Raw genomic sequence first — 14689 nt, forward strand, 5'->3', positions numbered from 1 at the left:
CGAGATGAATTTAGGATGATTGATGGACTTACAAACTGGAATTTTCCCTCATAAAAAAAATAACCCAAAAAGTCCGTGACTCATTATCCGGCTTTTCCGTTCAGTCCATTTTCCAAAACAAATTAGGACCGGTTAACCGGGGCAAGCGCATTCAAATCGTTTTTTTTTTTTTTTTTTTAAAAAAAAGTTTTTCTAAGAAAATTCACAACTTGATGCTTGATTTTCATAATAAAAACGTTCTGCAGCGGATTCTATTGTTCGGCTGCTCAACGGCTCTGTCTGTTACACTCAGCATACACAATGTATTTACTTAGAAGTTAAATAAAACAATGGTACTACTGGTATAATAAGGAATGAACTGTTACTGTGTAAAATGACCCAGAATTAGCCCCTGGTCTTGACTGAGCATTAATCCTCCCATGTGTCTGTGTTGCCGCAGCCCAAATAACGGATGCAAATTCTGAGCACAGTTGCTGTGCAACAGGATATTTGGCGACGGTGTGATATCACTGCAATATTTCCCTAAGAAATTGCATGTGGGAGCCGGGCACTGCCCTGGGTGCAAACTCCCATGTACCAGGTGCAGACATGGGACCTCACAGAGAATACCTTGTTTTCTATCATAGCGACACGCTGTGCAGCACAGTACCGAGGAATAAGGTAGACGGGGAGAAAAAGCAAGGTGCTTAACTAAAGTAAACATCCACATTTTGCTTAGAAATGTCTGTGTGGGGCCTCTCCTACTTTATTGCGTTATTTTAGCTCTCGTTCAGTTATTGGCAGACCTTCAAGTAATAATACTCTTTAACCACACCAATGTATATATTATCCTACAAATTCATTCAAACACCTTGGCTGGTGGGCTGGCAAACTCTCATACACCTGCCACTGCAAATGTGTTCCTGCGAGCGCTGAGGACCTGCTCCTGCTTAATGCTTGGACGCCGTCTGCCGTGACCGATCGGCTTCTGCGGTCCTGCTGCTGCGGCCTGGAACAGAAAGGCATGTGTGGAAGAAATCGCTCCATATATACCTACTGGGAAAAAGAAGACATGAACTTGTAACCTGGAGCTATAACCTGTAACTAGTAACCACTGTGCACTACTGCTGTTATACGCTGTATCAAGGTACCTTCCGTGCTGTATAATTGTACCAAATATTATGAGTCACTTTGGATAAGAGTGTCATTGAATCAACAAATTAATGGTAATATACCCACTGCGGTCAGTGAACAACTGCATCTTGCCTGACACTGAAAGGCAACAAAGTCAGTGATATGTGGTTTTCAATGGTTTTCGACACACGCACACACACTGTCTGAAACCGCTTGTCTCAAGTGGGGTTGTGGCAAACTGGAGCCTAACCCGGGAACACAAGGCGCAAGGCTGGAGGGAGAGGGACACACCCAGGACGGGATGCCAGTCCGTCGCAAGGCACTCCAAGCAGGACTCGAACTCCAGACCCACCGGAGAGCAGGACCCGCTCAAACCCGCTGCACCACCGCACCCCCTCAATACACACACACACACACACACACACACACACACATTTTCTGAACCGCTTGTCCCATACGGGGTCACGGGGGAACCGGAGCCTACCCGGTAACACAGGGCGTAGGGCCGGAGGGGGAGGGGACACACCCAGGACGGGACGCCAGTCCGCCGCAAGGCACCCCAAGCGGGACTCGAACCCCAGACCCACCGGAGAGCAGGACCCGGTCCAACCCACTGCGCCACCACGCCCCCCACACCCCCTCAATAGTTTTAGATAAAATTAATTAAAATGTTATTAATGTTAATTCAGATGGTCTTTAATGATCCATCAGCTCTTTAATTTCAGGTAATAAACTGACTTATAACATTCAGAAAACCAGCCATTCAGACACAGCCAAAGGTTTGATTTAATACTTATTACCATCATTGGCCAAGGAAACGCCATAGATTATAGAATATGTGTCCTTTTTGGTCTGAAGAGATTGCTGCTGCTGTGAAGGCAGAATTCTCAACATGAACACAAACCTAATGCCATAGCTTTACCTCTGCTATTTGTCCATTCTAAGTAGCAGAAGGAATCTAGACGGATGTCTATTGAAGTAACGCTGTCAGGTAAGCGAGTGGCAGGTGGAATGGTGATCAGCACTTTACTGACAATAAACTCCTGAGACATGAGAAAGCAAACATGCGCAGGATGACATACAGCGCTTAAAAGGCAGGCGGTGCTGAGGAGGGCAGAGGGGGCAGTGTCGTGCGTGCACCTTGCCACCAGCTCCTTAAATGTGCGGCCGATTGTTTAGGTTTCAGAAGAAGGAGAGGCCCAGCCAGTGAATTAGCATGACCCCCAACCCCACCCTCATGATCCATGCCTGCAGCTGTATTTGTTTTAGACACAGGGGGCTAATGATTCACCCCCTGAGGTAAGTGAGGAACAAAGTGACTGGACGGAGCGTTGATTTAAATGCCTTTTAAAATTCCCTTTACAAGCAGATTGAAGCTTTTCTCCTTCAGCCTGGGCGCTGGTCTTTCTCAAGGCCAAGGGAAGCCCCTGTAACCGGAGCATGCTTTGGTCTCTGTGTGTGAAGTCATCCCTTAAAGTTCAAATCAGTATTTATCAGAGTCATGGTGAGTATGCTCTCTAAAACGTTCTAATTCAATGTACATGTGCTGCCGTTGGTAGGCCATAAATTGAACCGATTTAACAGCAGCTGACGCAGAGCTAACACCGCTGGAGGTTTTTTGACGACAAAGCAAAGTTGTCACGGGAGAGATCGATGCGCACAAGAACACTTTTCAGGTGGAATTGCAAGCATATTACATATTGACAATATAACTGCAATGATAATTTCACATTCGGAATGTTTTGTTGCTTTGCCCCATTTCCCTTCAACAGCAGCCTGAACTTTTTAGTACTGTCTTTTTAGGAGCGATGGACTGGCTTTGTGCCGTGAAGTGCGCTTCTAGCTCCGTATTCTGCAACGTGCCACTCGGTCCTAATTGAAGAGAAGTTCATTTGGAAGAGAAACTACACACTGAGATCGCAGAACGAGCATTTAGCGACCCACTTATAAGAACATCTATCCCAAACGCCCAAATCCAGGCTATCTGCCCACTCGGCCAACTGTGGTGTTGACAGGCTGACTTATAGGAGCTTCGCTCCACCAGGCACGTTGGAAACGGGTGGCCTGTCTTTCCTGTGTTTGTTTACCTAACGACAGTATCACAACATCGATATGTTGACATGACCGTGGTTGTTTTTCCACATTTTTCATTTCTACTCATTCAGCAGACCCGATCATTAATTACAGTTACAAGATAATGTCATGAACATTTGGTAGCGAAATGCTAACAATGTATTTTTATAAGGTTTTTTTTTTTTTATTTTATACATATAAATAGTGGAAAATGTTGTAGGCTAACGCAAAATAAGCAATGCAATCAACAGATCTCCAGAACTTCCACATGCTAGAATCACAACTCAACAATACAGCTCAAGGGTTAACTTTTTCCTAATACACTGTTTTATTGTTAACACAATTGTCACTGCGTTACAGAAACACAGGAATTTACAAATCTTCTCCCCTGATGTAATTTTTTTTATCGACAAGATTAATCAAACGAAAAGCAATATTTTTCCCCATACTAGGTGATAAAATCTTACAAAAAATATTTGTGCTTTTTCTCTGAAAACGAGTGCGTTATCTTGCAAAAATGGAATCATTTAAAAGATTTTACTTCGATTTCATTTACTTTACTAGTCTTAGCTTCCTTTTACGTATTTTATGATACCTAAAAATTCAAATTCTTCAAACAATTTTCTACAGTTTGCATTTTGGTAATAGATTACTTTCTTTAACATTCAAAGTTATTAAAGTATGTATTAATAAATATAATTGACATTGATAACTGCACCAGTTGCTTCCTTGCTACTGAACATATGGCCAGTTAGAAGTGTAGTGCTTAATGCTGTTGCCTTGGACCCAAAGTAAAAAATCCCCCAGCTGTTCAAATGGGTAAATAATTGTAAGTTGTTTTGGAGAAAAGTGTCAGCTAAATAAACATGACTCTGCTACTGCATATATATCACACATCCTATTATCATCTTTTCTGTACAATGTGTGAGATGTACATATTATTCTAGATCGACTTCATTAGGTTTGGTCTCAGAACTTATCAGACTTTTTCTCCATACAAACCGTTCTAGGTTGTTCATGAGGCTTTTTTGATCTATCTATCTATCTTATCTATCTATGTTGAAACAAGAAAGCTTTCAGTTATAGACTGGTACGTCACGTTAATGCCGGTACTCGTTTTTCATTTAAATTATTTTCATTTTCACTGATTGATCTCCAATTAGCTCTATATATTAAAGAAGCTTCTTTTCATCAAGTTCTAGAACAATCCCGCATTGCCATCCGCTGGGATTCACTGAAACTGAGCTCATGGAGTCATGATGTTGCGGAGAAGCGGCGTCATAACTAACTTTTTTTATTTTTATCTCCCACATTTTATTTGCGAACAATAAAATTACTAAGATATATCAGAGACAATTACCACATACTATAACGGCGCATAACAGCTACCGACAAGGGCGACACACAGTGGGAAATTAAGCGAAAACAAATCGTCACATTAGCAAATGCGCGCATAACGGGCTGTTCGCAATCTGGCAACACAACTTCACGAACGTTCTGCGGCGACCTTCTCGTGGTGCATTGTGGGTACTCAGCGGAACGATAACAGCGTTGCGCGCGGGGAGCCACCGCCTCCACGCGTTAGCGCATGTCTGCTGCCATCTGCTGGCAGGTCCGCCGCGGTGCACTGGCTGTGGAGAGGGTGGAGGAGCGTGGTGGGGGGTGGAGAGCACAAAGGGACTGGGGGTCGGGCTTTCTCTGTGGAATGTGCTGGAAGGGCCTCAGATTGATGATGTAAAGCAGGAGACCTCTTCCTTCTGGGGGCCGCATCACTGAGGGAGAACCACGTGCAGCACCCTGTCTCAGTCTGACATGCAGGCCACAGGGTGTAGAGTCAGCAAGCTGCGCTCCATTCGCATGTGCGGGACTTGTGAAAGCACATTTTCACACTTATTGCGAAGGTACATTTCTCTAAAGCAGCTTACAGCATCAGTCTTGTATATTAAGTTATGCTGCAGTTATTTACCCCTTCCAGTAACTTTTACTGGACCAGCTCTGTATCAGCGCTTTCATCAGGGCGCTATAGTAGGGATGGAATTCGGTCCCAGGTCCTTGGATGAGAAAAGAGCAGCTCGAAGCACTACGCCACTTGCTGCTATAGACAGCAACGAGGACCCGCCATGTCATTATTGGGCTTCGTTGCTCTTTATTCATTTATTTAGTTGGCAGTTTTCTCCACAGCAACTTACACTATTATTTACACTACTTACTAATTACTTAAAATACTAACCACTAATTACACTACATACAATGATTTCTTCCTTGACTTATCCCTGTGTTAAAGCGCTCTGTGTCACTACATGAGAAGAGCGCTCTATAAAAATAAATCGAATTGAGCTGAACTGATTTAGCCAGGGTAATTTTTACCGAAGCAGTTTAGGGTAAGTACCTTCCTCAAGGGTGCGATCGAAGCCTCCGATCTTCAGGTCCAAAGCTCTAACCACCGCACCATATGCTGCCCCATATTTTCAACTGTACTAATCCAGAAGGTGCACTGATTCACTGAGTTTTTTTTTTTTTTGCACATAGCAAATAAAAATACAACAGAAAATGTTACGGCGGAACTCCAATTGAAAAGTACCGTCGCTGCTGTGTAATTTCTAATATGTTTATTTTATTATTTCAAGAAATCAAAGTTGTGGATCCAGTCCAAAGGGAACGAGCTAAACGCATGGACCGTGTTGCTGGTTTGTAAGAACCCCTGTCCACAGCGTCCACAGCGTGTTTGTTTGCGTAGCCCAGTGAAAGTTGGACGAGTGTAACCTCCCGCACGGTCCGGCTGCGGGCCGGCATTAGTTATCTCTGTCCAAACAGCATGTCAGTGGCGGGGCCGGTGTAGCCGTTCGCTGATGCCCCAGGGGTCAGGGGTCAGCCGCTGCCGTATTTGTCCCATTCATTCATTGTCAGAGGGGACATTAAGGCAGGAGGAGATTACCCCGCACAAGAGGGCAGGCGAGACGCACTGATGTGCTAATGGTCATGCGCTTGACGGGAAACAGCGTTGGGGTGAGGGGTGGCGCCGCTGTGACGTCCAGGCCTTGCTCTGTATGAGGCTCCCGTGCCAGTGGGCGGAAGCCCTGAGCTAAGTGCCCAGGACGGACACTCCTGCGCGATCTGTTTCAATGTTGCTCAGCCGCTGCTCATTTTCGTCACGGCTGGTGACGGACTTCTGCACTTTAAATAAACGGAAGGGTCGTGCTGAACCGAGGAATGCACGTCGCGCTAATGCTCACACTCACCCGAAGATCAACATGGAGCACACAGGAGGATTCATTGTAAAAATACACACGAACACATAAACAATTTCATCGGTTAGGCAGAAAATTTGCAGGAATTTAAAACACGGCAAAAAATTTCAGCAAGTATGCATGGGTGAGAAAACAGTGCCGCCTGCATGTCCGCGTATTTAAATGTGTGTATAAATCTGTGTTTGCGACTTGCTTGCACCCATACGAATTTGTGTAAGTCCGTTACACTCCTGTACGTACTGTGTGCCAGTGTGTGTGGCTGTGTACAGCGAGTGTGTATGTATGCGTGAGTCTTACTTCTAAAGTATATACTGTATGTCCATGTGTACTCTGTGTGTGTGTTTCTGTGTTTGCTGTACACACTGTCTATATTTCAGTATTCTGTGTGTACAGGGTGGCGGGGGCGTGGTGGCACAGTGGGTTGGACCAGGTCCTGCTCTCTGGTGGGTCTGGGGTTCAAGTCCTGCTTGGGGTGCCTTGCTGTGGACTGGCGTCCCATCCTGGGTGTGTCCCCTCTGGCCTTACGCCCTGGGTTGCTGGGTTAGGCTCTGGTTCCCTGTGACCCTGTATGGGACAAGTGGTTCAGAAAGAGTGTGTGTGGGTGTGTGGGTGTAGGGAGAGTAACAGATAGGGTAGTGGTTTGAGCTGTTGCTTTTGGACCAAAGATTACAGGTTTGAATCCCACCTCCAGCTATAGTAGGACAATGGCATGGCCGGTAGTGTAGTGGTTAGAACTACTGCTATTGGATCCAAAGGGTTTTGGGTTCGATTTCCCCCCCTCGAGCAAGGTACTTACCCTAAGTTGCTGCAGTAAAATTGCACAGTTGTCGGTAGCTTAATGCTATAAGTTGCTTTGGAGAAAAGCATCAGCTAGATGAATAAATGTGTGCGTGCGTATGTGTCTTTAGCTGAGTGCCGGCCCTCTGCCCTGCTGCCGTGTTGATGTGGGAGAGCTCCAGGGACCCAGCCACTGAAGGCACCCTCCTCTAGGCCAGAAGGAGCCCAGGGACCGAGTGCTGAGCCCACTCCCCACGGCCCCCTGCTCGGCTCACCAAGGAGGTCTCAGCTGCCCCCTTTGCAGGAAGCTACGCGCCCTGGGGGGGCTCAAGACGTCTGGCTGGGGACGGGAAGACTCCCTGTGCGCAACACCTCTGACGAACACACAGCCCCGCTGCTCTCGGGGAAGCTCCCTGCGGACCGCCTGCATGCCTTGAGGCAGCGCACATTCCCCACAGCAGCCTCACTTCACCCCACTCCTCCCAGCAGGGTCTTGGAGAAATCAGGGCTGGAGGGAGTCCCACTGGCCACACGGGGGAGCTGTGTGCCCGTCTCTGGCCCTGACTCTCTCTTCGAACCCAGGGAGTGCTGGTGCAGAGGCCAGGGATGCTGGGGCACCAGGAGTGGGAATGGAAGAGAGGTACATTTCCTACATGTCTGTGTAGCAGCGCTGTAGACGACATCCATAAAATAAGCAAAAGGCAAGAGAGGGGAGGTTTTAAAAATGCATGATGTGGATGGAGTTGTGTGTCAGTTTGTGTGCAGTTCAATAAATAGATGAATAATTCAGTTATAAGGGAATGAATAAAAGATGACCATGTTTGGCCTGGAAGATTGTTGCTTGGCTCCACACTCTCAAACTTACTGTACATAATAACCTTAAGTGAATCGTTGGCTCTCACGCACACGGGAAGCTGCAGGAGGAGAAGCTTTGGAGAGTCTGATGTGTGCGTAATGCTGGGCTTTAAGCAACATTTTAGTCCGGCTGATGGCATACCTTCCCTCATGTCTTTTCGTTTAGCCAAATGACAGCTAAAGTCATCTCTGTGTTCACAGTGTGTAGACTGGAACAAATTCTTCCACATACTAAGTCATGTATATGGATTTTAACCATGAGATCTGGATCCAGTGGTTTCGGCAAATACATAAGACCATTGTAAAAAACTGAGATTGATTCTATGACTACTATGCATCCTGCGACTCAGTAATGACTTGTGTGTTACACGTACTACATTTGCTTATTTACATATACCCAAAATGGCATAAATTGACCAAAATAACATTTCTTTACATGTCTTCTGCACCTAGTGATGGATTCGTCTTACTCTATTTTAAAGTTGTGTCAGCACATTACAAGAAGTGAAGTACTGTCCCCCACCCCCAGATTTTTTCCGAATAGCATGACACTGTTATGCGTGTGCAGGTGGTTTCGTGAGACACGCCGGATCTATTCGCTGTGGATCTTAATGGTGATATCTGGTGGTGCGTGGGAGGAGATCTGTGCTGGTGCTGATCTGTGGACTTACACAACTCTGTCGGTGTTGTTACTCCCTCTGTTCCCGCAGCAAGGCGGAGCTCGTGCGGTTGCTGCATTTCGGTCAGAGTGCGCTCGCTCTCAAGAAATTGCACGGTGAGGGATTTCAGAGATTAGGGATTAATAGTTTCAATTTTTTTTCGAAGCAGAGATGTTAGTATTCTTCTTCATTCTGAGCAGGTTACTCTTAATTCCCCTGTAAAGTGATAGAAAGGCCTGGTAGAAAGAATCACTATAATAAAATAAAATCTCCAAACTATGTTAATACTTACAAAAGAAAAAGGAAAAGTCTTTGAATGACAAAATAAATAAATAGAAACAGACAAATAGCTGATTTAACAGAAGTATAAACTCTTTGAGTATATTAAATGCCGACTTGAGAATTAATATTTTACTAAAAACATCTGCTTTATTCCTGATTAATATTTTGGTGGAGTTAATATTTCATAATCAATTAGCAATATTTTTCCTCTTGTATCATACATTTATTCTTGCACTGGCACTCAGGAAGTGTACTTCTGTCAGAAGAGATTTTTTGGTGCACAGAAATGATGTGTTAATGTATTGACTATTTCCATGACTCCGTATCTTGGAAAAATATGAATTCTAACATATATCATAAACCGATTACATTTATGACAGCAGGTGGAGGAAAATTAGTATTATGACTGAGCATTGATTTATTTTTTACTGATATACTATTACAATAACTGTTCTTTTAAAGAAAAACAATATTGGGCCTATTATAATACAGTTGAAAAATGTTTCCACCCCAGTGTTATTATTTTTGTCCATATTATATCCTTCTCCATCCGTTGTGTCACACATCAGTTTAAGATGATATTTGGAACTTGACTTCTGCAGCTAGGGAGTTAGAGTAATTTGGCAGTTATGATTTTCTTGATGTTTTCACAATTCTCTGCCCTGTAATGGCACAGAGTCTGTATTTGTAGAGAGAAAATAGAGTCGGAAGATTTAAGCCTTTGCATCGATGCTAACTGAACCTTGGCACTGCTGGAGCAAGAAAAAATGTTTTTCAAAGATGAAAACAAATTGTTTGGATGTGATGGTGAATTTACATCCATTTGGCTCAGAACTGTGTGATGTCATGTGTTATAATGCGTTATACCTAGTAATGAAGTTCTACACGGTTTGAGAGAATCAAAACTGAAGACCCACCATTTTTGCAATTGCTTATAAAAAAATTATGGTCTGTACTATATCAGGGGTTAGATCCCTTCGCAGCAAAAGGAAGGAACCTCTGAAAGCTGGCAGCATTGCGGCTCGAGAAGAGCCTGTGTACAAGGCTGTGGGTGGGTGGGCGGGGGGGCAGGGTTCCAATCCCAGTGCGAGCTGTGGAAGGAGCTGAGAAGCAGGGGGGAACTGCCCAGTGTGGCCCCAGCATGAGCTCCAGGCCCTCGCTTGATGCCTAGTAATTGGTGGAGGCTGCAATTTACAACTTGAAGTATGCACTTGCCATTGGAATAATGAATGTCATTCTTCTCGTTTGATACTGTTCGCCTGAGTTTCCCCATTATTACTGAAATGCAATATTCAGCGCGAGCCCCTTTATCCACCTAGGTAGGGGCCCTGACGCTCAACAAAATGTAAATAATCCGCCTCTTCTCACACAGAGCAATGTATGAGGAGGATGAGATGAAACGGGCACCACGAGACATCAGCTTGAGGAAGTAGAGTTTTTCAGCATGGGGGACTTGCGCTTTTAGAGCTTGAGCAGATTGTGAGGGAGGGAGGAAGGGAGGGAAGGAAGGAAGGGGGAAATGGACCACGACATTGCTGCTGGAGAAGGTGTTACAGACTGGACCAGAATAACATTTGCCAGGACTTGTAATGCTGGTCAGCATATACAGAGCTGAATGTGAGGCGCTGAGAATGGCCATGTTCCTTATGTAGGTCTTGCTTTGAAGGGATCAGTATATTCTGCATTTTGTGCAGGTCAATGTCTGTCTGTCCAACTGTCCATCCATCTGTCCATCTATCCGTCCATCCATCCATCCATCCATCCATCCATCCTCTGCAGGGGTGTGGTCAAACCCTATCCTGGAGGCACTGAGTCTGAGGCTGGGTATAGCCTGGGCAGGATCCCAGTCCATCACATAGCAATCACACACACTCATTCACTTGCACATACACACACTGCAGGCAATTTAGAGTCACCTGTTTCTCTCGAACACACGTATTCAGGTTATGCGAGGAAACTGGAGCACTTGGAGGAAACCTATGCAAACACAGGGTTAAAATGCAAATTTAGCGCACTCTGAGCTGGATTCAAACCCGCAGCCCAGGCATTAGCACTACCTACCATCCCACCCAGGGAAGGATGATATTCCAGTTTGTAGCGATAAATCTGGCAGTTATTTCTGTTAACATTTAGCTGATGCTTTTCTCTAAAGCAACTTGCAGTCAAGTTATCTACAGCTATTTACCCATTTATACAGCAAGACAATTTTTACTCAAGCAGCTTAGGGTAAGTGCCTTGCTCAAGGGTACTACAGGTGGGATTCAAACCTATGATATTTGGGTCCAAAGGCAGCAGCTGTAGCCATTATGCCACCAGTTGACCCTGCTGTTATTATTATCCCCATCGTCCTCATCGTTGGTGTCATCTAATCTGTGAGGGATAATTGCACTCAATAGCGACTGGAAGACAAAACATCATACGTTCAGGAATTACATGCGTAGAAGAGTGACCGTGACCAAAGAAACACATCTCTTCACTAGGAAGTGAGAGAAAAAGCTCAGCCCAGCAGATCCATCGGCACGTCTCACCCTTGGCGAAAACACATTTCCTAGGCTTCTACTCTCTCTCCCTCACTCTCCCTTTCCCTCTCTATCATTTGCTTACTCTCTTTTCCACTCCAGTGGAAGTTTCTGGATGAGAGTGTCCCTTTACGATGATGTCTAATCACTAAATAGGGGAAACTGTTGCTGTAAGTGTTCACTCACAGAGAGACTGATTTCTGCTTGGGGCTCAGCGTGTGTTTAATGTCCCTTAATCTAAGCCAACATATTAAAAGCTTTTTCTGTAATAAGGGAGAGTATCATTGCCAAGAGCACTGCTGTCAAAGGTGATTTTGAACTAGTACATTTCATATTACAGGCCTTTGGTGCATTTTTCTAATTGAGCTATGCCTTGCTGTTTCTTGATAAGAACTGCCCATCACAGAACACATCTTGTTTTTTTCAGTGCTTGCTTCCCTGGCACAACTTCTCGAAATAATGAGGAGCACCATGCAAGGCTTGTGTTGGCTCCTCTGTTCTGCTTCCCTGGTGCTCGGCTGATTATTGACTGCCGATTGAACAGTCCCCGTACGGTCGGAAGATCCAAGTTATTGTTTTGAGTGAAATAAACAGTATGGTTTGCACCTAGTCGCATGCGGCTCCCTTTGTAAACTTCATTGTGGATGCTCACATGATTGGTGATTAGCAAATGGTCCGCACTGGGTGGTTCTCCAGCCTCTATTTCTCCACCTGCATGAATTATGTAATACTTAGGAATGGGACGTAAACCCAAGACTGCTTGTGTCACGGGGGGGTCACAGTCTCGCCATCTCTTTCTGAGGCCATAAGGCCCAAAGATCACAGGGAATCTCTACGTTCCTGCTGGCTTTGCAGTATCCTAACCAATGCAGGTACCTTGGCTCTTCCGACATTTCGGTTGAAAATATCTGCAAATATTTATGCAAGATTTTTGTACAATCTCACATGGATGACTAGTGTTAAAAATAGCCACTAGGAAACAGGATTCGAGAAAATGCAAAAGATAAACACGAACGACGTGAGAAATGTGGGGGCTCAGAGGAAAGGAGTAAACGGAGGCCGTCTCCCAGAGCGCAGCTGGCCGTGGGCTGCTGACCAGAAGTGAACTACTGGCTTTGGCTCAGTGGTCATATAAACCAACATCATCAGAGTGGAAAAAAAAAAAAAAGAAAAAAGTTGATTTACTTTTTTACATCCCACAGCAATTTGTTTGTGATGCTGCTAATAGTTGCCACCAGCCTCTACACAAACATTTTCACAAACTAATGGGAAATGTACAATTCGGTAATGTAACTGTATTGGTGATAGTGTGTTCAGTGTAAACACAGACCTGGGAGCCCATTTTCACAATAAATGTGAAGCCCTATAGAGGATAAATGCTCTGTGAGGGTCATTAATGGGATTGGTATTATCTTGAAAGAGTGAAAAAATGGAGTAACCGGTAAATATTTCATAAAATGTACCCGCCTGGAAGGAGGAAAAACTATAGAGACGACTGTACACTGTACGGGTAACTGCTTTTAAGACTTTGCGCTTAAAATGTATTTGTATTTTCCTCTGCTGGTGGTTGTGGGCTGTGCTCTCAGAGGGATGGCGCTTCAGCGGAGCCGAGATCCGCGCCGGGACCCTCGCAGCGGGCATCTGCCACCAACGCACATATATCACGTCTCTTAGGTCAGCGGGCGGCCCCTGCCATCCGCGTGTCCCCCCAGTGCAGGCTGCTGATTGACCTTTCTGCTGCGTGAAAACGCAACGTGACTCATTCCCTGACCTACGGATACGGGCTTCCCGGCCGACGCGTCCCAATTAGCCCGCCGCGTCGCGTCTCGTCGCGTCCTGTATGAGATCACGCGAGGCTGCAGAGAGATGCCTCGAAGACAGCTGCACTCCTGGCTTCCGAACCTCCAGGAAAATGGGACGCTGCTAATGACTTTAAGATTGGCTACATTTTAGGTGATTGCCTGTAGTCAGAATTAGGCTGAGGAAATTCACAGCCTAAATTGGATTTTAAATAGATCCTGCTAATTGTGAGAAATAATGCCCCAGTGTCAGCCTAGGGTAATCTCCTCATCTTCCCTCAAAACAAATTGAGTGTTTTGTCACACATCCCCCCCCTTCGGCCTTTAAATGAGAGCAATCCTGCCATTGCTGGGGGTGGCAGGAAAATGGTAGGGCTTAAATAACGCACACTATCAATAAGGCTCAGACTGTCACATCCGCAGTCGTCTGGAGCGGCCTCAGAGCTTTTGCCTTCCCTTCTCCAGCGGGGCTGCGTGATTAACACGTCCTCTGCTACGAGGAACACACAGAGCTTTTAATTTACACAGGACTCCTGGGCACCATTACCCTGCCCTTTGTACACAATCGCCCATCGCTGATCTGTCGGTCACTGAGAGACAGACAGAGAGAGAGAGCGAGAGAGAGAGAGAGAGAGAGAGAGAGAGAGAGACATAGTGCAGGGACACACAGAGGAGGAGGAGGAAGAGCAGGGTGATGTGCTCCTCAGCCCGGGTCCTGGGCTGGCTCCAGCACAGTTTGGGATATTAATTAAATGTATTAAACAAGCGTGGCAGCAGAGCACAGAGGCAGGGGTCCATCTGCTATCTGCGTGAGCGGCTCTCCGCATAGGGCCCGGCGGAGCGCTAGTTAAAGTTCAAGAGCGGAAAGGAACAGATGGGCTCACCATCCCTTGAGGCTGCATTTGGTGGCGGTCCAACAGCTTCCCTGCGCCTCAAGCTTTTTTTCCCCTCTTTTCTCTCTCCAAGCTGTAAGGGGCGAGAAGGAGATCGGGAGAGAGAAAGAGAGCGAGAAGTGAAAGATAGGGAGGTAAAGGGGAGAAGGAACAGATGAGATGAGAGAGAGCGAGAGAGAGAGAGAGAGAGAGAGAGAGAGAGGGACGGAGGAGGAGGAGGAGAAGGAGGACGGTGGAGCTATGCCGAGTGCTGCCGGCAGTCCTCTCTCTGCCCGATTGTTTATCCAAGTGATGCCTAAATCTGATTGATTCCTCTGGAGCAGCGAGTCGCAGCTGATCCCACACGGTGTCCGTGTTGTAAACCTCAATCAGAAAACAATTAGTCAAATGTAATCCCATTGACTTTACACCTCTCCTGAGTGGCGAGGCTGCGCGGATGCAGCGCGAGGGGAGCTCGGCACCCGCTGTGGG

The sequence above is a fragment of the Scleropages formosus genome, chromosome 11 (genome assembly GCF_900964775.1).
Source record: "Scleropages formosus chromosome 11, fSclFor1.1, whole genome shotgun sequence".
NCBI classification, from domain to species: domain Eukaryota; kingdom Metazoa; phylum Chordata; class Actinopteri; order Osteoglossiformes; family Osteoglossidae; genus Scleropages; species Scleropages formosus.